The sequence below is a fragment of the Lissotriton vulgaris genome, unplaced genomic scaffold, assembly GCF_964263255.1.
Source record: "Lissotriton vulgaris unplaced genomic scaffold, aLisVul1.2 SCAFFOLD_671, whole genome shotgun sequence".
Taxonomy (NCBI): domain Eukaryota; kingdom Metazoa; phylum Chordata; class Amphibia; order Caudata; family Salamandridae; genus Lissotriton; species Lissotriton vulgaris.
The window spans coordinates 437642-461157 of record NW_028248167.1 but is presented as its reverse complement, the minus strand read 5'-3'; the positions used below and the strand labels follow the sequence as shown (position 1 = coordinate 461157).

The 23516-nt window shown below is 55.4% G+C and overlaps 1 protein-coding gene across 2 annotated transcripts in view; it reads left to right on the top strand.

The window, feature by feature from the left end:
- LOC147664911 (uncharacterized) overlaps nt 1-23516 on the top strand; it is a 53517-nt gene that overhangs the window by 20260 nt on the left and 9741 nt on the right. The gene's annotated exons all lie outside the window — the stretch shown is intronic.

Below are 23516 nucleotides of genomic sequence, written 5' to 3'. Positions count from 1 at the left end.
CGGGAGGGAGGGGCGAGTCCAGTCCTCCGTATTCCGTCTATCAGAGCTCAGCCGAGCTAGATACAAGGGGTACACACAACACGCTGACAACACGCTGTGCTTCCCAGCCAGGTGAGGAGAAGTAATGTGCAAAGTTTAAAAAAGCATAAAATGCTCACGCGCCGCAAAGCATGCGAGCTACACGCAGATACAGATGCGCTTCAGTTTTAAAAGCGGTAGGGACGCTGCCACAGTCCACGTATCGTTGGAAAGGGAGATTCTTCCCTTTCCAACGATACCTTTCAAACCCCAACCAGTACTCCGGGGCTGAGATATGCCCCTTGAGCACTGATGCATTTTACTTTCACTTTAGGGCGTGCTGACCACCATTAAAGAAAAAAAGACTCTGACTGCTCAGGGAGCCAGAGTTTAAAACATACTTAAGGACTCCCTCTGGTGCTCTGCACCACAGGGGCCTTTAGGTGTCTCCCCAGTGTCGGCCTAAGGCCGACACCCGCATCGGGGAGGGAGTGGAACCGTCGACCATTGTCCGACAGCCGCCCATATAGGGTTAAGCTGGACAGACTACACAGTTGCTCATGGTACTATAGCAGTTGATCTGCAGAGTGGTATTGGTGCAATTTCCAAGTACGTATCCACTGTTTGTTATAGTCAGTTTGGGCGAAATCAAATTCTAGATTTTGGATGCAGCTTCACTAAGAGAGTTTGCTACTGTAGGGGTGCTACATTTCAGTTTGTGTCTATTGGATTATTGTTGTTGTTCCGATACAATATCTGAGGCATTATCATTAACTTATTTAAAAATGATATTCAGCAAATATTTCCTTGTTTTTACAACTTGGGCCCTTGCATGGCTTCCTCGTTGTGAATTTTGGAATGATACTGTTATGAAGAGCATCAGCCGGTCTGAGACAATCAGCACCCTTTAAGTCGAGTCGGTCTTGCATGTGGGCAGTAGGATGTCACCTGTGCAGATCCAGATATGTTACCAGCTTTCCCCTGTTGGGACCTGCAGAGACATGGGCAGTCGCGTGAAATAGCACAGCGTGTTGTAGAGATTGGGTTAATAACCAGGGCTGTCAGCATCTTAAATCATAGGATGACTATGAAGAGTAGTTCAGCGTAAAATCAGCATCGCCACCCAATAACCTGATTGGGATTCTTTCAATATTAAGAGTTCTTAGCACTTAGTATTTTGACCTCGCAGTGAAGCACTATGTTATAATTGTTCCCTGTTGGATCTGAGGAGAGATGGGATGTTAATTCTGTACTGGACATTGAAGCTACTTGGGTTGGGCTTCCGGAAGGAGATCTGATTTGTTGCTTATGTAAAAATAAAGCACAGGTAGAGGCCACATTTTCTTCACAATAATTCACTATAAGAAGGTGCATTTGAAGTTGAGGTGTTATGTGCTTGATTTAGTGTCAACATTCACCGAATGAAATAACTTGGGGCTGATGTATTAGATGTTTTTCTGGTCACACACTCTCAGAATAGCTGTTTGCAACAGCAGACACATTTTCTACTATGTACTAATTACATTTTAAGAATCTGTCCTTTTTTTACCAACTCCTAAACTGTCTGTGACTCTTTAAACCAAATCACTATTTGGAAGGAAGTATTTTTAAGTGTCCATTCGAAATAGGTCTGTGAATGTTCTGAAACTGAAGTTCTGTGTAAAACATTGAAAAATTAGAGTCTTGATTTGGGATAATAATACAGTGACAAAAGGCAAGGGATCCCGTAGGACTCCATCTTATTTATGAATGTAAAACAAAAAATGATTTTGGGGAGTAGGCAGTGGTCTTCGCGACCACTGCCAACTCTCAAAGTAACTTTGCACAAAAAGAAAACATTTCTTTTAAACACAGCAACATTTCCTTCAACTTGTTGTGTTTTTAGGTCTCGTAGAGAGACCTATAGTGGTGAAACCACAAAGTTAAACCATCCGGATTGCAATGCAGTTTTTTTAACAGTTCACATGAAACCACGTGACCACAAGCACGAGCATTTCCCCACCTCAAAGCCATCAGCCTCCCTCCCACAGCTTACCCCAGCTCCCTTCTCCTCCCCCTAATTGCTTTTTTTTTTCACGGTCGCCAGGCCGTGAGCTGCTTCAAAGCGATCCGCTCCGCCCCCTGCTGCACCCAGCGCTGGCCTCCCTTCTCCCTCCTAATTGCTTACCAGCCATGTCACACACCACCATTTGCTGTGCCTCGCATCGGAGCATCAGACCTTCTTTTTCCCCTCATTAACAGGCTTATCTCGCCTGCTTTCCTTGATTTGACCTCTGAAGTCCGTCCTCACTTGTCAAGGCCGCGTGCCGATCCCCCATTCACGCAGACAGCTGCTGATAAAAAATTATGCACTAACATTCATAAACAACACACTTTTCAGTCTTGGCAGTTCCAACACCCCAACGTTTGATCCAGTTTCGGCTGATGTTCATAAGGGCAACTGAAACTACAAGTTCCAGCATGCTTTGTGCAGTTGCCTGACAGACATGAGCTGGGTAAAAAAAAAATCCCCCTCGTGATTGATGGTGTTGTCAGCTATATCACTACAGAAAAAGTGAATTGTTATCCCAGAGGCTTAGCTGGTAACAGTGCAGCAGGTGCAGCGGCACCGGATCTAGTGACCTTATGTTTAAAGCCATATGCGTTTGCCAAGGATGCTGAAGGGCAATGCTACCGGCTCTCACTGTACAGGGGCACCTGCCCCTTTAAGAGCGCAGGCCGTAGCAGCAGAGCGCATTCAAACTGATGTAACAAAGCTATGGCAACCCGGAGCCCAGCTCTCTAGTTAACAGCTGCAATGATTTTATCATTTCAGGATAAAACCTCAACAACAAAAAAACACAGTTTCTCTTTCTGTCTGCAGCAGCATCTGCTTTGCTTTGACCCCACCACTCCTGCTCCGTATTTCCCTTCTGTAGTAGGGTGTGTAAAAGGGCGTGTAAGCAGGTATGGGCGTCATTACCTCCTCGTCCTGTCTTCCTCGCCACAGTAATAAACATATGAGCCTCCGGCTCCACACAGAACTCCAAGTAAAATAAAAGAGCAGCGCTCTAGTCTCCCCTCCCTCCTCCCATATGGCCCCAGAGGCTTCCACCAATCACATAAAAGGACACATATCAAGCAACTCAGCCTGTTCTTTTTTTCTGCACTTCTCCGAGTGCTGTGTTCCCTGCTGGTCAGGTGAGTGGGCTGGGTTCCTGCTTTAGCGGTTCCCTTAGTCCGTTGGTATCTAGTTGGGGGAAAGTCGTGTTTGTTTCACTTTTGCGATGTATTGCCGTTTTTCAATTGCGTGTGTATTTAAGATTTGGTTTTTTTTCCCCCTTCTTCTGCCTATGTGCCTCGTGTCCTGCTTAGCGGACGTACGTGGCGTTCATTTGCGGCTGTGTACGCTGTATGGCCGGGACGCCTTGTGTCCTGTCTGCCGTTTGGTTGGTTTACTTTTACCGGCCGCGCGTCCTGCTGAGCGGACGTTGCGCGGCCGGGGGCATTGTCTGTGGGGGCCGGAGGCTTCCGTGGGCGTTGTCTTACCTGCTGCCGGTTGGAGTCGGCATGGTTTGCTGCCTCTTCGCTCTCGGCTACTTCTGGGGCGCATTCAGGGCTCGGCTCGGCACGCTCTCAGTCTGTGGCTATGGGTGCGCGCGCGGCGTTTCCGGCTGCTTTTATTCTTTGAGCATGCGTCGAGGTGGGGTTTGTGGGGTTGCTTGGCAACCTCTGGTCCTTATTTTAACGGGCTGTTCTACCTTTTGCCTGTGTTTGTTTTGCACTGCTTCACGTGGCTGGCTATCATGGATGTTTCATCTGATGTTCGTGCTCCTGATTCTTTGGCTGTGGCTTCTGGTTCTAGGGTGCAAATTCCGTCGATGGAGATGTTGCAGCAGATGATCAATTCTGCTGTGTCTGCTGCTTTAGGCGGTCAGGTGCCTGTCCCTCCTGCGAAGAAGGCGAGGGTTGATGGCGCTGCTGCTCCTGCTGATTCTGAGAATGAGGAGGAGGTTGATGTCAGGGGTCGCTTTGTGCAGGGTGCCGACCTGAAGGAGGTGCTGGGTCACATTCGCGATAACTTGGTGTTTCCTGCTTCTGTGGTGCCTCTGGAAGACGATCTGTTTTCGCAATATCATCGTCCTGAGCCTGATTCTTTGCCTCTCCATTCTTCTGTTTTGAAGGTCCTGGAGAATGAATGGAAGGATGTGGACAAAGGTTCCTTTCCTCGTTTCTTGAGTAGGAGGTACCCTCTTCAGGATTTTGCGGTGAAATACCCTGCCTCCGTGAAGGTTGACTCTTTGTTGGCGAGCATGTCTTCACATGGGTCCGTTGTATCGGAGGACTCTTCTCCTGCGGACCCGGTTGACCGTAAGGTGGATGGTGCGGTGAAACGCACTTTTGCGGCTGCAAATTTTTCTATCAGGGCTGCGGCCTATTCTTCTTACACTATCCAGTCCTTGCTCAAGGATTTTCAGTCTCTGTCGGAGTTGTTGGACCAAGGGGAGGATGTTTCTTCTACCCTGGCGATGATGGAGCAGCAGGTCCGTCTGCTGTCGGATGTCTCCTTTGATTCGCTGGGGGCTGCTGCTTCTGCGGCCGGATCCTCTGTGGCTGCGAGGCGTCAGTTGTGGCTCCGTTCCTGGAAGGCTGATGCTGCACAGAAAAACTTGCTCATGAAAATCCATTTTTCTGGGGTTAAACTTTTTGGTTCATCTCTTGACGACATGGTGAAGAAGACGGCGGAGGACCGTAAACTGCTTGCTCCTGACCGTCCTGGCAGATTCCGTGCCTTTGGTTCCCGGCGGTCTTTTGGTACCTCGAAGAGGGGTCGGGCTGGTCAGCCCTTTCATGGACGGGGGCGTGGCCGGGGTGCTCCCTCCTTTGATAAGTCCCGGTTCTCCGGCGCTTCTGCCTCCTCCGCTCCTGCTTCCAAATCCTGACTGGATCGCTCCTGGTGTCGGTCCGGTTGGGGGTCGACTTTCTTGCTTCATGGACTCGTGGCGCAAGACTGTGTCAGACCAATGGGTGCTTCGCGTGATTTCGGAGGGTTTGCGCATTGGATTTGCCCAGACGCCCCCAGACTGTTTCAAGGCCACTCCTTGTCCCAGAGATCCTGTGAAAAGGTTGGCGCTTTTGGAGGGCATCGCTTCCATGGTGGTCAAACAGGCGGTGATTCCTGTGCCCTGCGATCAAGTGGGGAAGGGGGTGTATTCCATACTTTTTCTGGTGTCCAAACGCACAGGGGATCTTCGGCCAGTGATGGACCTGAAGTGGGTGAATACTTTCGTCCCTCACCAACGGTTCAAGATGGTTTCCCTGCCTTTGATCCTTCCTCTGATCTCTCAGGGGGATTTCCTTGCATCGATCGACCTGCTGGATGCTTACCTTCATGTTCCTCTTCATCCGGACTTTCAGACGTTTTTCCGGTTTTGTGTGCAGGGTCGTCATTACCAATTCCAGGTATTGCCTTTTGGACTCTGCTCTGCTCCCCGGATCTTTACTAAGATTCTGGCTCCTCTTATTGGACATTTACATGGAGAGGGAGTTAGTGTTTTTCCTTATCTGGACGACATTCTAATTTCTGCTTCTTCTCTTCCTAAGGCGGAGTTGCATGTCCAGAAGGTGTGCCATGTCCTGACGCATCATGGGTTCCTCGTGAATGTGCCGAAGTCCTCCCTGGTTCCTGCACAAGAATTGACTTTCATTGGGGCTCTGTTCAGGACTCAGTTGGGGATGGTGTTCCTGCCCCCTCCCCGTGTTTTGTCCCTGATGTCTGCTGTTCGCTCCCTGTTGGTGGGGGTTTCTCATCCTGTGAGCCTGTGGTTGCGGGTTCAGGGTCTGATGTCGGCTTCCTTGTTGACGGTGCCGTGGGCTCGCCTTCATATGTACCCGGTGGTGTCCCACATTTTATCGCATTGGGACCCCTGTTCCCTCGATATGGATGTTCTGGTTCCTATGTCGGAGGAGGTTCGGGTGGTCCTGGTTTGGTGGTTGGACGAGGGTCATCTGTCCAAGGGCCGCCCTTTTCTGATTGTTCCCACCCGCGTGGTCACTACCGATGCCAGCCTGCTGGGATGGGGTGCTACTCTGGGGGTTTCGGCGGCTCAAGGGATTTGGCCTCAGTCGGTTCTGTCATGTTCCTCCAACTACAAGGAACTGAAGGCCGTCCTTCTGGGTCTGTTGGAATTCTCGGCTCTTGTTCGGGGTCACCACGTGCAGATCCGGACGGACGATCAGGTTGTGATGTCTTATGTGAACCATCAAGGGGGGTGCAGGGTTCGCTCCCTCAGTTGCCTGGCTCGTCTGATTGGTTCTTGGGCGGAGGAGCATCTGTTGTCCCTGTCTGCCATCTACCTACCTGGTGCGGAGAACACGGTGGCGGATTGTCTGAGCCGGGTGTTTCCTTCCATGGGGTCCTTGTCTCTCACGAGGTGGATGTTCAGGAGGTTGCAGGTGATGTTTGGTTGTCCGATTGTGGACCTGTTTGCCTCCCGGGACAATGCCCAGACCCGTTGTTTTTGCACGATTATGCCTTGCCGGGACGCCTGGAGGGTGGACGCCCTTTCGTTCCCTTGGCCGGAGGGTCTGCTGTATGCCTTTCCCCCTGTTCCCCTGCTTCCGGCTGTGCTACAGAAGATCAAGAGGGAGGGGTCGTTGGTGCTTCTGATTGCACCTTGTTGGAAGCGTCGCCCTTGGTTTCCCCTTCTGAGGGAATTGGCTGTGTCTCCGGGGTGGCCCTTGCCGTTCGTGCCGTATCCTCTGATGGGTCCTCTTCTTCCGCTGCCTGTGTTCCGTTCCCTGGGTCTGCGGGCCTGGCTCTTGAGAGGGAGTCTCTGATACGTGGCGGTTGTTCGGTGGCTGTGGCTGGTGTCATTCAGCAGTCACGGAGGCCTTCTACGCTTAAGTCTTACGCCAAGCATTGGGATCATTTTGCTTCTTGGTGTGTTGATCGTGGGCTGACGTTGGATTCTTTGGATCCAGCTCGCATTCTGGACTTTCTGAACGATGGGTTTGTGTTGGTTTTGGCCATTTCGACCCTTCGGGCTCAGTGGGCCGCCATTCGGGCATTTCATGTCCTGCCTTTGGTTTCCATTTCTCCGTTGGTTGCTCGACTTTTTAAGTCTCTTTCTTTCCAGCGGCCACGTCCTATCTTGTGTCCTCCTCCTTGGGACCTTCCTTTAGTTTTGCGTTCCTTGCAGTCGGCTCCGTTTGAGCCTTTGGAGTCTGTGGACCTGAAGTTTTTGACTCTCAAGGTGGTGTTTCTGGTGGCGATTGCCTCTGCCAGGCGTGTGGGAGAGTTGGGTGCTTTCCTTCGTTCTGCCCCGTTTTTGTTGGTTTTGGCGGACCGTGTGGTCTTGCGCCCTCATCCCACCTTTGTTCCTAAAGTGGATTCTTTTTTTCACCGGTCTGCCGAGGTGGTTCTTCCGGTTCTGTGTCCTGATCCCTCCTCGGCTGAGGAGGCCCTATTGCACCTCTTAGATGTTCGGCGTGCCTTACTGATTTACATTTCTCGCACTTCTCCCTTTTGTAAGGTTGACTGCTTGTTTGTAAATTATGGTTTGTCGCGTCAGGGTATGAGGCCCTCCCTGTCCACGATCAGTCGGTGGATTAAGGAAGCCATTCTTTTGGCCTATGCTTCGGTATCTGTGGTTCCATCTCTTCCTGTTCAGGGTCGTTCCACCAGGTCTGTTGCTGTATCCTGGGCTTCTTTCAAAGGGGTGTCTATGGAGGATGTTTGCAGGGCTGCTACGTGGTCTTCTCCGCATACCTTCATGTCCCATTACCGCCTCCAGATTGGGGGTGGGGGTTCTGTTTCGTTTGCCTCTTCTGTTTTGACTGCTGGGGTGCCTTAAGAGGTTGTCCATTTTTTGGGTTGTTGTGCCTCTGTATATTAAAATTTGTTTCGCTGCACTGATGGTGTGGTCTGTTTTCCTTACATGAAGCTGATTGCTTTGGTATCGGCTCATATGTTTATTACTGTGGCGAGGAAGACAGGACGAGGAGGTAATGCCCCGGTTACTTACCGGTAATCTTCATTACTCCGAGTCCATGTCTTCCTCGCCACAGTATAGTTTCCCTTCCCTCCCGGCCCTGGTGGTGGCTTCATGTCTGCGGCTTGGTTTTCAGGCTGAGTTGCTTGATATGTGTCCTTTTATGGGATTGGTGGAAGCCTCTGGGGCCATATGGGAGGAGGGAGGGGAGACTAGAGCGCTGCTCTTTTATTTTACTTGGAGTTCTGTGTGGAGCCGGAGGCTCATATGTATATTACTGTGGCGAGGAAGACATGGACTCGGAGTAATGAAGATTACCGGTAAGTAACCGGGGCAGCATACTAGGTGAAAAAAAATTCTGAGGAGCAAAGGCTGCTAAACTGGGTTTTCTCTGCCCATCAAGCTCCCTCCCGTCCAGCATGTCCCCTTCACGAGCTTAGCTGAGATGAGCCGATGGACGGCCTGTTACTCAAACCAAGCAGCAGCAAACCCCTCCGCTTACCCGGCTCCACAACCGGTGCACACTTCTTGGAAACTGCGGTAACCGAGGCAAGGAACTACCCGGGAGCTTCTAACAAGGCGAGGGGTTTGGAAATGATCACGATCTCAACACTGCGTCCACAGATTACTAACCAGTATATACAGTTATTAAAACGTCAATTATGTGTTCTTCTGCTCATTGCCAGGCACCGTTCCATGGCAAAAAAGATTTCTACCACAAGACACGTGTTCCACCGCCAAGGATAATATTTTTATAGAAAACCAAGAGTGAGTGTTATATTACAGGTTTACCATTCTGTGGTAGTAAGAAGCTTAACCATGTGCATTAAATACGGCAAACAGCTACTACCGCCAGCGCCCAAGAGGGAACCAGTGTATAGTGCACCATAAGGCATTGATTCACAAAGGTACTTACCTGAAATGCTCCCTCTCATATTTTTCTTCTGTGCTCTGAAATGCAATGTTTGTGGGCACACGTTTATTGCGGTGTGGGAGGGGCAGTTTCGGTTTGTTGGGTATCTGCTCTCCCCCACACATCTCTGTTCCCTAGACCCCTCCCCGCTAAGCGTGCACCCACGGCCCCCCAGCTCCTCCCACAAGCCCCTTTGTGTAAGCAGGGGGAGCTTTTCACCTTGTTCGTAAAACCTGCTCTAATGATATGTGTAAAACAATACCCCTCCCCTCGGCCCCACTTCCCCTTCCCGCCTGGAGGGCTGGGAGCCTTCCTTCATTCATTAACTCAAAAGTGCCCTCTTCCAGTGCCCCTTGCGTAACAAAAGAACCCCGCTCCCTCCGCTTCGGGCATTCTTGAGGACAAGGAAGAGACTGGCGACGCTGTATTTTTATTAAAACCATCGCTCTGAACAATAGCCTCGTAATTGATTTCTGGACTCTGCCGTTGATCTTTCCAGCCCTCCGAGAGCTGCTGCGCAGTGAGTCAACTCCTTTGCTATCTGCTGCTACTGGGGACAAATGCGCAGGTTACCAGCAGTTTAACAACAATCGTCCCACCTGACATCCGGGCCGCGTTTATTTACTGGGCACTGACATCACCTTAATGAGATCTCATTCATCAAGGTCTGCTGCTCTGCAAGACTGTTGTCGTGGAAGGGGATGTCAGTGTGTGTGCCTCTGACTATGTGTCTGTCTGTGTGTGTGTCTCTCTGACGTGCGATTGTGTGTCAGTGTCTGATTCTGCCCGCACGCCAAAGCTGGTCGGTCTTGCTTTAATATACTAATGCAGCCAAGATTTATTTTGTTTTAACATACAGTGGGTTTCTGGCCCAGCCCCTTGAGCTCCCTACTTCTGGTCAGCCCCCTTCGGCCATTGCTTTGTGATCTTGTTGTAATGCGCCACAAATGCCAACACCTAAAACGGGGCACCGTGCATGCCCCTGCTTTTGCCTTTCAGATCTCTGGACGTGGTGCAAAAAGCAGGATACAGTAGCCATTTCACCCACTATCCAGCACTTTAAGTTCAGTTTTGTCGTTGATGTATTGTTCCACAGACCTGCACTTTAAACTGTCCTACACGCAGCTTGCCACAATCCAAACACTTAATTGCACCATGGCCCCTGACCGATTGCTCTAGCGACCTGGCACTTCAAAGTTCTCAAGTGCCAAGAAGGGAGTGTGACATCCCTGCGTACTTTCGGGTGTAGATTACCCAACAATGGTGCTTTTTTGAACAACTATTAAACGGGCCATCTTGCTATGATCAGGACGGACTGCTAGTCCTTTCACACTTAGGTCCATGTGCGGTGGGGGCACTTTGGGTTATACACGTATGTCGGCACACTGCGCAGCAGCTTTTGTGTATTTTGCTCTGAGAGGTGCATAATAATTGGTCGCGTTTAAGGTTAGGATGGGGTCGTTATCTATGTTGAAACTTGATTTTATAATTATAGCAAAGGCTTCCTAGGGATCCGGCCCTGTGTCGTTGGCAGTACGAATCAAAGACGATTTATTACCCTGGCAACGTTATACCCCCACCTCTGTTTTTTTGCTTTCTTTTTATTCAATTACGTTGCCATTCTGGACACAAGCAGCTCTTATTTCACAGGCTAATTTTTGTTTGGCGAGGCCATGAGCTTAACTTCAAAGGCATCCGCTCCCTCACACCCTGCTTCAGTACAAAGGAATGCGCATTTCCCAGCAGCTTTTAATTTCATTTCCCGGCCGCGTTTATTTAATTTTATTTCGCGGCCGCGCTTTTCTGCCCTTCTGCCCTCTGTTAGACTCGTTTTTCCCTTGCAACCCCAGCATCACTCAGCGCAACCCCAGCATCACTCAGCGCAACACCTGCATCACTCAGCGCAACCCCTGCATCACTCAGCGCAACCCATGCATCACTCAGCGCAACCCATGCATCACTCAGCGCAACCCATGCATCACTCAGCGCAGCATCACTCAGTGCAGCATCACTCAGCGCAACCCCTGCATCACTCAGCGCAACCCCTGCATCACTCAGCGCAACCCCTGCATCACTCAGCGCAACCCCTGCATCACTCAGCGCAACCCATGCATCACTCAGCGCAACCCATGCATCACTCAGCGCAACCCCTGCATCACTCGGCGCAGCATCACTCAGCGCAACCCCTGCATCACTCAGGGCAACCCCTGCATCACTCAGGGCAACCCCTGCATCACTCAGTGCAACCCCTGCATCCCTCAGCGCAACCCCTGCATCACTCAGCGCAACCACTGCATCACTCAGCGCAACCCCTGCATCACTCAGCGCAACCCCTGCATCACTCAGCGCAACCCCTGCATCACTCAGCGCAACCCCTGCATCACTCAGCGCAACCCCTGCATCACTCAGCGCAACCCCTGCATCACTCGGCGCAGCATCACTCAGCGCAACCCCTGCATCACTCAGCGCAACACCTGCATCACTCAGCGCAACCCCAGCATCACTCAGCGCAACCCATGCATCACTCAGCGCAACCCATGCATCACTCAGCGCAGCATCACTCAGCGCAGCATCACTCAGCGCAACCCCTGCATCACTCAGCGCAACCCCTGCATCACTCAGCGCAACCCCTGCATCACTCAGCGCAACCCCTGCATCACTCAGCGCAACCCCTGCATCACTCAGCGCAACCCATGCATCACTCAGCGCAACCCATGCATCACTCAGCGCAACCCATGCATCACTCAGCGCAACCCCTGCATCACTCGGCGCAGCATCACTCAGCGCAACCCCTGCATCACTCAGCGCAACCCCTGCATCACTCAGTGCAACCCCTGCATCACTCAGTGCAACCCCTGCATCACTCAGTGCAACCCCTGCATCCCTCAGCGCAACCACTGCATCACTCAGCGCAACCACTGCATCACTCAGCGCAACCCCTGCATCACTCAGCGCAACCCCTGCATCACTCAGCGCAACCCCTGCATCACTCAGCGCAACCCCTGCATCACTCAGCGCAACCCCTGCATCACTCAGCGCAACCCCTGCATCACTCAGCGCAACCCCTGCATCACTCAGCGCAACCCCTGCATCACTCAGCGCAACCCCTGCATCACTCAGCGCAACCCCTGCATCACTCGGCGCAGCATCACTCAGCGCAACCCCTGCATCACTCGGCGCAGCATCACTTAGCGCAACCCCTGCATCACTCAGCGCAACCCCTGCATCACTCAGCGCAACCCCTGCATCACTCAGGGCAACCCCTGCGTCACTCAGCGCAACCCCTGCATCCCTCAGGGCAACCCCTGCATCCCTCAGGGCAACCCCTGCATCCCTCAGGGCAACCCCTGCATCCCTCAGGGCAACCCCTGCATCCCTCAGGGCAACCCCTGCATCCCTCAGGGCAACCCCTGCATCACTCAGCGCAACCCCTGCATCACTCAGCGCAACCCCTGCATCACTCAGTGCAACCCATGCATCACTCAGCTCAACGCCTGCATCACTCAGCGCAACCCCTGCATCACTCAGCGCAACACCTGCATCACTCAGCGCAACCCCTGCATCACTCACGGCAAACCCTGCATCACTCAGCCCAACTCCTGCATCACTCAGCCCAACCCCTGCATCACTCAGCCCAACCCCTGCATCACTCAGCCCAACCCCTGCATCACTCGGCGCAACCCCTGCATCACTCAGCGCAACCCCTGCATCACTCAGCGCAACCCCTGCATCACTCACGGCAAACCCTGCATCACTCAGCGCAACCCCTGCATCACTCAGCTCAACCCCTGCATCACTCAGCGCAACCCCTGCATCACTCAGCCCAACCCCTGCATCACTCAGCCCAACCCCTGCATCACTCAGCGCAACCCCTGCATCACTCAGCGCAACCCCTGCATCACTCAGCGCAACCCCTGCATCACTCAGCGCAACCCCTGCATCACTCAGCGCAACCCCTGCATCACTCAGCGCAACCCCTGCATCACTCAGCGCAACCCCTGCATCACTCAGCGCAACCCCTGCATCACTCAGCCCAACCCCTGCATCACTCAGCCCAACCCCTGCATCACTCAGCCCAACCCCTGCATCACTCAGCCCAACCCCTGCATCACTCAGCCCAACCCCTGCATCACTCAGCCCAACCCCTGCATCACTCAGCCCAACCCCTGCATCACTCAGCCCAACCCCTGCATCACTCAGCCCAACCCCTGCATCACTCAGCCCAACCCCTGCATCACTCAGCCCAACCCCTGCATCACTCAGCGCAACCCCTGCATCACTCAGCGCAACCCCTGCATCACTCAGCGCAACCCCTGCATCACTCAGCGCAACCCCTGCATCACTCACGGCAAACCCTGCATCACTCAGCGCAACCCCTGCATCACTCGGCGCAGCATCACTCGGCGCAACCCCTGCATCACTCAGCTCAACCCCTGCATCACTCAGCGCAACCCCTGCATCACTCAGCGCAACGCCTGCATCACTCAGGGCAACCCCTGCATCACTCAGCGCAACCCCTGCATCACTCAGCGCAACCCCTGCATCACTCAGCGCAACCCCTGCATCACTCAGCCCAACCCCTGCATCACTCAGCCCAACCCCTGCATCACTCAGCCCAACCCCTGCATCACTCAGCGCAACCCCTGCATCACTCAGCGCAACCCCTGCATCACTCAGCGCAACCCCTGCATCACTCACGGCAAACCCTGCATCACTCAGCGCAACCCCTGCATCACTCGGCGCAGCATCACTCAGCGCAACCCCTGCATCACTCAGCGCAACCCCTGCATCACTCAGGGCAACCCCTGCGCCACTCAGCGCAACCCCTGCATCACTCAGTGCAACCCATGCATCACTCAGCTCAACCCCTGCATCACTCAGCGCAACCCCTGCATCACTCAGCGCAACCCCTGCATCACTCAGCGCAACGCCTGCATCACTCAGCGCAACGCCTGCATCACTCAGGGCAACCCCTGCATCACTCAGCGCAACCCCTGCATCACTCAGCGCAACCCCTGCATCACTCAGCGCAACCCCTGCATCACTCAGCGCAACCCCTGCATCACTCAGCGCAACCCCTGCATCACTCAGCGCAACCCCTGCATCACTCAGCGCAACCCCTGCATCACTCAGCGCAACCCCTGCGTCACTCAGCGCAACCCCTGCATCACTCAGCGCAACCCATGCATCATCCAGCTCAACCCCTGCATCACTCAGCGCAACCCCTGCATCACTCAGCGCAACCCCTGCATCACTCAGCGCAACCCCTGCATCACTCGGCGCAGCATCACTCAGCGCACCCCCTGCATCACTCAGCGCAACCCCTGCATCACTCGGCGCAGCATCACTCAGCGCAACCCCTGCATCACTCAGCGCAACCCCTGCATCACTCAGTGCAACCCCTGCATCACTCAGTGCAACCCCTGCATCCCTCAGCGCAACCACTGCATCCCTCAGCGCAACCACTGCATCACTCAGCGCAACCCCTGCATCACTCAGCGCAACCCCTGCATCACTCAGCGCAACCCCTGCATCACTCAGCGCAACCCCTGCATCACTCAGCGCAACCCCTGCATCACTCCGCGCAACCCCTGCATCACTCAGCGCAACCCCTGCATCACTCAGCGCAACCCCTGCATCACTCAGCGCAACCCCTGCATCACTCGGCGCAGCATCACTCAGCGCAACCCCTGCTTCACTCGGCGCAGCATCACTTAGCGCAACCCCTGCATCACTCAGCGCAACCCCTGCATCACTCAGCGCAACCCCTGCATCACTCAGGGCAACCCCTGCGTCACTCAGCGCAACCCCTGCATCCCTCAGGGCAACCCCTGCATCCCTCAGGGCAACCCCTGCATCCCTCAGGGCAACCCCTGCATCCCTCAGGGCAACCCCTGCATCCCTCAGGGCAACCCCTGCATCACTCAGCGCAACCCCTGCATCACTCAGCGCAACCCCTGCATCACTCAGCGCAACCCCTGCATCACTCAGTGCAACCCATGCATCACTCAGCTCAACCCCTGCATCACTCAGCGCAACACCTGCATCACTCAGCGCAACCCCTGCATCACTCACGGCAAACCCTGCATCACTCAGCCCAACCCCTGCATCACTCAGCCCAACCCCTGCATCACTCAGCCCAACCCCTGCATCACTCAGCCCAACCCCTGCATCACTCAGCCCAACCCCTGCATCACTCAGCGCAACCCCTGCATCACTCAGCGCAACCCCTGCATCACTCAGCGCAACCCCTGCATCACTCAGCGCAACCCCTGCATCACTCACGGCAAACCCTGCATCACTCAGCGCAACCCCTGCATCACTCAGCTCAACCCCTGCATCACTCAGCGCAACCCCTGCATCACTCAGCCCAACCCCTGCATCACTCAGCGCAACCCCTGCATCACTCAGCGCAACCCCTGCATCACTCAGCGCAACCCCTGCATCACTCAGCGCAACCCCTGCATCACTCAGCGCAACCCCTGCATCACTCAGCGCAACCCCTGCATCACTCAGCGCAACCCCTGCATCACTCAGCGCAACCCCTGCATCACTCAGCCCAACCCCTGCATCACTCAGCCCAACCCCTGCATCACTCAGCCCAACCCCTGCATCACTCAGCCCAACCCCTGCATCACTCAGCGCAACCCCTGCATCACTCAGCGCAACCCCTGCATCACTCACGGCAAACCCTGCATCACTCAGCGCAACCCCTGCATCACTCGGCGCAGCATCACTCGGCGCAACCCCTGCATCACTCAGCGCAACCCCTGCATCACTCAGCGCAACCCCTGCATCACTCAGCGCAACCCCTGCATCACTCAGGGCAACCCCTGCGCCACTCAGCGCAACCCCTGCATCACTCAGTGCAACCCATGCATCACTCAGCTCAACCCCTGCATCACTCAGCGCAACCCCTGCATCACTCAGCGCAACCCCTGCATCACTCAGCGCAACGCCTGCATCACTCAGGGCAACCCCTGCATCACTCAGCGCAACCCCTGCATCACTCAGCGCAACCCCTGCATCACTCAGCGCAACCCCTGCATCACTCAGCGCAACCCCTGCATCACTCAGCGCAACCCCTGCATCACTCAGCGCAACCCCTGCATCACTCAGCGCAACCCCTGCATCACTCAGCTCAACCCCTGCATCACTCAGCGCAACCCCTGCATCACTCAGCGCAACCCCTGCATCACTCAGGGCAACCCCTGCGTCACTCAGCGCAACCCCTGCATCACTCAGTGCAACCCATGCATCATCCAGCTCAACCCCTGCATCACTCAGCGCAACCCCTGCATCACTCAGCGCAACCCCTGCATCACTCAGCGCAACCCCTGCATTACTCAGCGCAACCCCTGCATCACTCAGCGCAACCCCTGCATCACTCGGCGCAGCATCACTCAGCGCAACTCCTGCATCACTCAGCGCAACTCCTGCATCACTCAGCGCACCCCCTGCATCACTCAGCGCAACCCCTGCATCACTCGGCGCAGCATCACTCAGCGCAACCCCTGCATCACTCAGCGCAACCCCTGCATCACTCAGCGCAACCCCTGCATCACTCAGCGCAACCCCTGCATCACTCATGGCAAACCCTGCATCACTCAGCGCAACCCCTGCATCACTCAGCGCAACCCCTGCATCACTCGGCGCAACCCCTGCATCACTCGGCGCAGCATCACTCAGCGCAACCCCTGCATCACTCAGCGCAACCCCTGCATCACTCAGGGCAACCCCTGCGTCACTCAGCGCAACCCCTGCATCACTCAGCGCAACCCCTGCATCACTCAGCTCAACCCCTGCATCACTCAGCGCAACCCCTGCATCACTCAGCGCAACCCCTGCATCACTCAGCGCAACCCCTGCATCACTCAGCGCAACCCCTGCATCCCTCAGGGCAACCCCTGCATCCCTCAGGGCAACCCCTGCATCCCTCAGGGCAACCCCTGCATCCCTCAGGGCAACCCCTGCATCACTCAGCGCAACCCCTGCATCACTCAGTGCAACCCCTGCATCACTCAGCGCAACCCCTGCATCACTCAGCTCAACCCCTGCATCACTCAGCGCAACCCCTGCATCACTCAGCGCAACCCCTGCATCACTCAGCGCAACCCCTGCATCACTCGGCGCAGCATCACTCGGCGCAACTCCTGCATCACTCAGCGCAACTCCTGCATCACTCAGCGCACCCCCTGCATCACTCAGCGCAACCCCTGCATCACTCGGCGCAGCATCACTCAGCGCAACCCCTGCATCACTCAGCGCAACCCCTGCATCACTCAGCGCAACCCCTGCATCACTCAGTGCAACCCCTGCATCACTCAGCGCAACCCCTGCATCACTCAGCTCAACCCCTGCATCACTCAGCGCAACCCCTGCATCACTCAGCGCAACCCCTGCATCACTCAGCGCAACCCCTGCATCACTCAGGGCAACCCCTGCATCACTCAGGGCAACCCCTGCATCACTCACGGCAAACCCTGCATCACTCACGGCAAACCCTGCATCACTCAGCGCAACCCCTGCATCACTCAGCGCAACCCCTGCATCACTCAGCGCAACCCCTGCATCACTCAGCGCAACCCCTGCATCACTCAGCGCAACCCCTGCATCACTCAGCGCAACCCCTGCATCACTCAGCCCAACCCCTGCATCACTCAGCCCAACCCCTGCATCACTCAGCGCAACCCCTGCATCACTCAGCCCAACCCCTGCATCACTCAGCCCAACCCCTGCATCACTCAGCCCAACCCCTGCATCACTCAGGGCAACCCCTGCATCACTCAGGGCAACCCCTGCATCACTCAGGGCAACCCCTGCATCACTCACGGCAAACCCTGCATCACTCAGCGCAACCCATGCATCACTCAGCGCAACCCCTGCATCACTCAGCGCAACCCCTGCATCACTCAGCGCAACCCCTGCATCACTCAGCGCAACCCCTGCATCACTCACGGCAAACCCTGCATCACTCAGCCCAACCCCTGCATCACCCAGCCCAACCCGTGCATCACCCAGCCCAACCCCTGCATCACTCAGCGCAACCCATGCATCACTCAGCGCAACCCATGCATCACTCAGCGCAACCCCTGCATCACTCAGCGCAACCCCTGCATCACTCAGCGCAACCCCTGCATCACTCAGCGCAACCCCTGCATCACTCAGCGCAACCCCTGCATCACTCAGCGCAACCCCTGCATCACTCAGCGCAACCCCTGCATCACTCAGCGCAACCCCTGCATCACTCAGCGCAACCCCTGCATCACTCAGCGCAACCCCTGCATCACTCAGCGCAACCCCTGCATCACTCAGCGCAACCCCTGCATCACTCAGCGCAACCCCTGCATCACTCAGCGCAACCCCTGCATCACTCACGGCAAACCCTGCATCACTCAGCCCAACCCCTGCATCACCCAGCCCAACCCGTGCATCACCCAGCCCAACCCCTGCATCACTCAGCCCAACCCCTGCATCACTCAGCCCAACCCATGCATCACTCAGCGCAACCCCTGCATCACTCAGCGCAACCCCTGCATCACTCAGCGCAACCCCTGCATCACTCAGCGCAACCCCTGCATCACTCAGCGCAACCCCTGCATCACTCAGCGCAACCCCTGCATCACTCAGCGCAACCCCTGCATCACTCAGCGCAACCCCTGCATCACTCAGCGCAACCCCTGCATCACTCAGCGCAACCCCTGCATCACTCAGCGCAACCCCTGCATCACTCAGCGCAACCCCTGCATCACTCAGCGCAACCCCTGCATCACTCAGCGCAACCCCTGCATCACTCAGCGCAACCCCTGCATCACTCAGCGCAACCCCTGCATCACTCACGGCAAACCCTGCATCACTCAGCGCAACCCATGCATCACTCAGCGCAACCCCTGCATCACTCAGCGCAACCCCTGCATCACTCAGGGCAACCCCTGCATCACTCAGGGCAACCCCTGCATCACTCAGGGCAACCCCTGCATCACTCAGGGCAACCCCTGCATCACTCAGGGCAACCCCTGCATCACTCACGGCAAACCCTGCATCACTCAGCGCAACCCATGCATCACTCAGCGCAACCCCTGCATCACTCAGCGCAACCCCTGCATCACTCAGCGCAACCCCTGCATCACTCACGGCAAACCCTGCATCACTCAGCCCAACCCCTGCATCACCCAGCCCAACCCGTGCATCACCCAGCCCAACCCCTGCATCACTCAGCCCAACCCCTGCATCACTCAGCGCAACCCATGCATCACTCAGCGCAACCCCTGCATCACTCAGCGCAACCCCTGCATCACTCAGCGCAACCCCTGCATCACTCAGCGCAACCCCTGCATCACTCAGCGCAACCCCTGCATCACTCAGCGCAACCCCTGCATCACTCAGCGCAACCCCTGCATCACTCAGCGCAACCCCTGCATCACTCAGCGCAACCCCTGCATCACTCAGCGCAACCCCTGCATCACTCAGCGCAACCCCTGCATCACTCAGCGCAACCCCTGCATCACTCAGCGCAACCCCTGCATCACTCACGGCAAACCCTGCATCACTCAGCCCAACCCCTGCATCACCCAGCCCAACCCGTGCATCACCCAGCCCAACCCCTGCATCACTCAGCCCAACCCCTGCATCACTCAGCGCAACCCATGCATCACTCAGCGCAACCCCTGCATCACTCAGCGCAACCCCTGCATCACTCAGCGCAACCCCTGCATCACTCAGCGCAACCCCTGCATCACTCAGCGCAACCCCTGCATCACTCAGCGCAACCCCTGCATCACTCAGCGCAACCCCTGCATCACTCAGCGCAACCCCTGCATCACTCAGCGCAACCCCTGCATCACTCAGCGCAACCCCTGCATCACTCAGCGCAACCCCTGCATCACTCAGCGCAACCCCTGCATCACTCAGCGCAACCCCTGCATCACTCAGCGCAACCCCTGCATCACTCAGCGCAACCCCTGCATCACTCAGCGCAACCCCTGCATCACTCAGCGCAACCCCTGCATCACTCAGCGCAACCCCTGCATCACTCAGCGCAACCCCTGCATCACTCAGCGCAACCCCTGCATCACTCAGCGCAACCCCTGCATCACTCACGGCAAACCCTGCATCACTCAGCCCAACCCCTGCATCACCCAGCCCAACCCGTGCATCACCCAGCCCAACCCCTGCATCACTCAGCCCAACCCCTGCATCACTCAGCGCAACCCATGCATCACTCAGCGCAACCCCTGCATCACTCAGCGCAACCCCTGCATCACTCAGCGCAACCCCTGCATCACTCAGCGCAACCCCTGCATCACTCAGCGCAACCCCTGCATCACTCAGCGCAACCCCTGCATCACTCAGCGCAACCCCTGCATCACTCAGCGCAACCCCTGCATCACTCAGCGCAACCCCTGCATCACTCAGCGCAACCCCTGCATCACTCAGCGCAACCCCTGCATCACTCAGCGCAACCCCTGCATCACTCAGCGCAACCCCTGCATCACTCAGCGCAACCCCTGCATCACTCAGCGCAACCCCTGCATCACTCAGCGCAACCCCTGCATCACTCAGCGCTACCCCTGCATCACTCAGCGCAACCCCTGCATCACTCACGGCAAACCCTGCATCACTCGGCGCAACCCATGCATCACTCAGCGCAGCATCACTCGGCGCAACCCCTGCATCACTCAGCTCAACCCCTGCATCACTCAGCTCAACCCCTGCATCACTCGGCGCAACCCCTGCATCACTCGGCGCAACCCCTGCATCACTCGGCGCAACCCCACTCAGCGCAGCATCACTCAGCGCAACCCCTGCATCACTCGGCGCAGCATCACTCAGCGCAGCATCACTCGGCGCAACCCCTGCATCACTCAGCTCAACCCCTGCATCACTCAGCGCAAAACCCCTGCATCACTCAGCGCAACCCCTGCATCACTCAGCGCAACCCCTGCATCACTCAGCGCAACCCCTGCATCACTCAGCGCAACCCCTGCATCACTCAGCGCAACCCCTGCATCACTCAGCGCAACCCCTGCATCACTCAGCCCAACCCCTGCATCACTCAGCCCAACCCCTGCATCACTCAGCCCAACCCCTGCATCACCCAGCCCAACCCCTGCATCACTCAGCCCAACCCCTGCATCACTCAGCGCAACCCCTGCATCACTCAGCGCAACCCCTGCATCACTCAGCCCAACCCCTGCATCACTCAGCGCAACCCCTGCATCACTCAGCGCAACCCCTGCATCACTCAGCGCAACCCCTGCATCACTCAGCGCAACCCCTGCATCACTCAGCGCAACCCCTGCATCACTCAGCGCAACCCCTGCATCACTCAGCGCAACCCCTGCATCACTCAGCGCAACCCCTGCATCACTCAGCGCAACCCCTGCATCACTCAGCGCAACCCCTGCATCACTCAGCGCAACCCCTGCATCACTCAGCGCAACCCCTGCATCACTCAGCGCAACCCCTGCATCACTCAGCGCAACCCCTGCATCACTCAGCGCAACCCCTGCATCACTCAGCGCAACCCCTGCATCACTCACGGCAACCCCTGCATCACTCAGCGCAACCCCTGCATCACTCAGCGCAACCCCTGCATCACTCACGGCAACCCCTGCATCACTCGGCGCAACCCATGCATCACTCAGCGCAGCATCACTCGGCGCAACCCCTGCATCACTCGGCGCAACCCCTGCATTACTCGGCGCAACCCCTGCATCACTCAGCGCAGCATCACTCGGCGCAACCCCTGCATCACTCAGCGCAACCCCTGCATCACTCAGCGCAACCCCTGCATCACTCGGCGCAACCCATGCATCACTCAGCGCAGCATCACTCGGCGCAACCCCTGCATCACTCAGCGCAACCCCTGCATCACTCAGCGCAGCATCACTCGGCGCAACCCCTGCATCACTCAGCGCAACCCCTGCATCACTCAGCACAACCCCTGCATCACTCAGCGCAACCCCTGCATCACTCAGCGCAACCCCTGCATCACTCACGGCAAATCCTGCATCACTCGGCGCAACCCATGCATCACTCAGCGCAGCATCACTCGGCGCAACCTCTGCATCACTCAGCTCAACCCCTGCATCACTCGGCGCAACCCCTGCATCACTCGGCGCAACCCCTGCATCACTCAGCGCAGCATCACTCAGCGCAGCATCACTCAGCGCAGCATCACTCAGCGCAACCCCTGCATCACTCGGCGCAGCATCACTCAGCGCAGCATCACTCGGCGCAACCCCTGCATCACTCAGCTCAACCCCTGCATCACTCAGCGCAAAACCCCTGCATCACTCAGCGCAAAACCCCTGCATCACTCAGCGCAACCCCTGCATCACTCAGTGCAACCCCTGCATCACTCAGCGCAACCCCTGCATCACTCAGCGCAACCCGTGCATCACTCAGCGCAACCCGTGCATCACTCAGCGCAACCCATGCATCACTCAGCGCAGCATCACTCAGCGCAGCATCACTCAGCGCAACCCCTGCATCACTCAGTGCAGCATCACTCAGCGCAACCCCTGCATCACTCAGTGCAACCCCTGCATCACTCAGCGCAACCCCTGCATCACTCAGCGCAACCCCTGCATCACTCAGGGCAATCCCTGCATCACTGAGCGCAACCCCTGCATCACTCAGCGCAACCCCTGCATCACTCAGCGCAACCCCTGCATCACTCAGCGCAACCCCTGCATCACTCAGCGCAACCCCTGCATCACTCAGCGCAACCCCTGCATCAATCTCTGCAACCATTCAACAACTGGTTCAAATATGTTCTCTCAATGTTTCAAGCTTTATTACAAATGTCACCAAAAAATGTTAATATTTCACTTCTGTTCTTAGATTTTGATCACAATAAAATACACTGAACATAATCTTCACAAAAGTTATTTACAGAAGTTTAAGCTATTGCCATTATAAATTACAATCACTTTTATTTAAGTATTAATTATTTAAAAAAATTAAAAGCCATTGTAATTTGTAATATCAATACATCCAAGTCACGTAAATACAAAACATGTTGCATTACAAATGCTATAGGTGTCCCATTTGCGAATGTTATAACTATTGGCATTGAAAATGACAAAGCTATTAATTTAGCTATTTTCAAACCAACACATAAATAAAAAAATTGTTATTTACAAGACCAATAGCTCAAACTTTCCTACTGCGAGACCTATTGGCAACGCCAGTGGTTGTTGTTTTAAGGTATACTATCATTAAAAGGCAGTCACAGACATGGTGGTAGGCTGACCCAACTGGGCACCAATTAAACTGAGTCGCGATTTGTGACCTATCTAATTAATATTAATGAGGTAGGTTGGATTGCGCCCCACGTGAAATCAGAAGTAAGTGAAATAGCCTGTTAGTACAACGCTTGGTTTGTTAAATTCTTAGGGTCACAAAAATACTGGTGACAAATTGCAACCAGATTTTTGCTGCCAGTTAGTAGTACAAAGGGCCCTAAGTGCTGCCACCTTTCTGTGGCATGTATTTCAATCCAGTAAGGAAATAATACCATAAAAGGTGCTCTGCGAATGGCTCTTATTTTTGCAGAATGTTTTTTTAAAAAAAAGAAATCCACGCCACCCACATGAAACATTGAG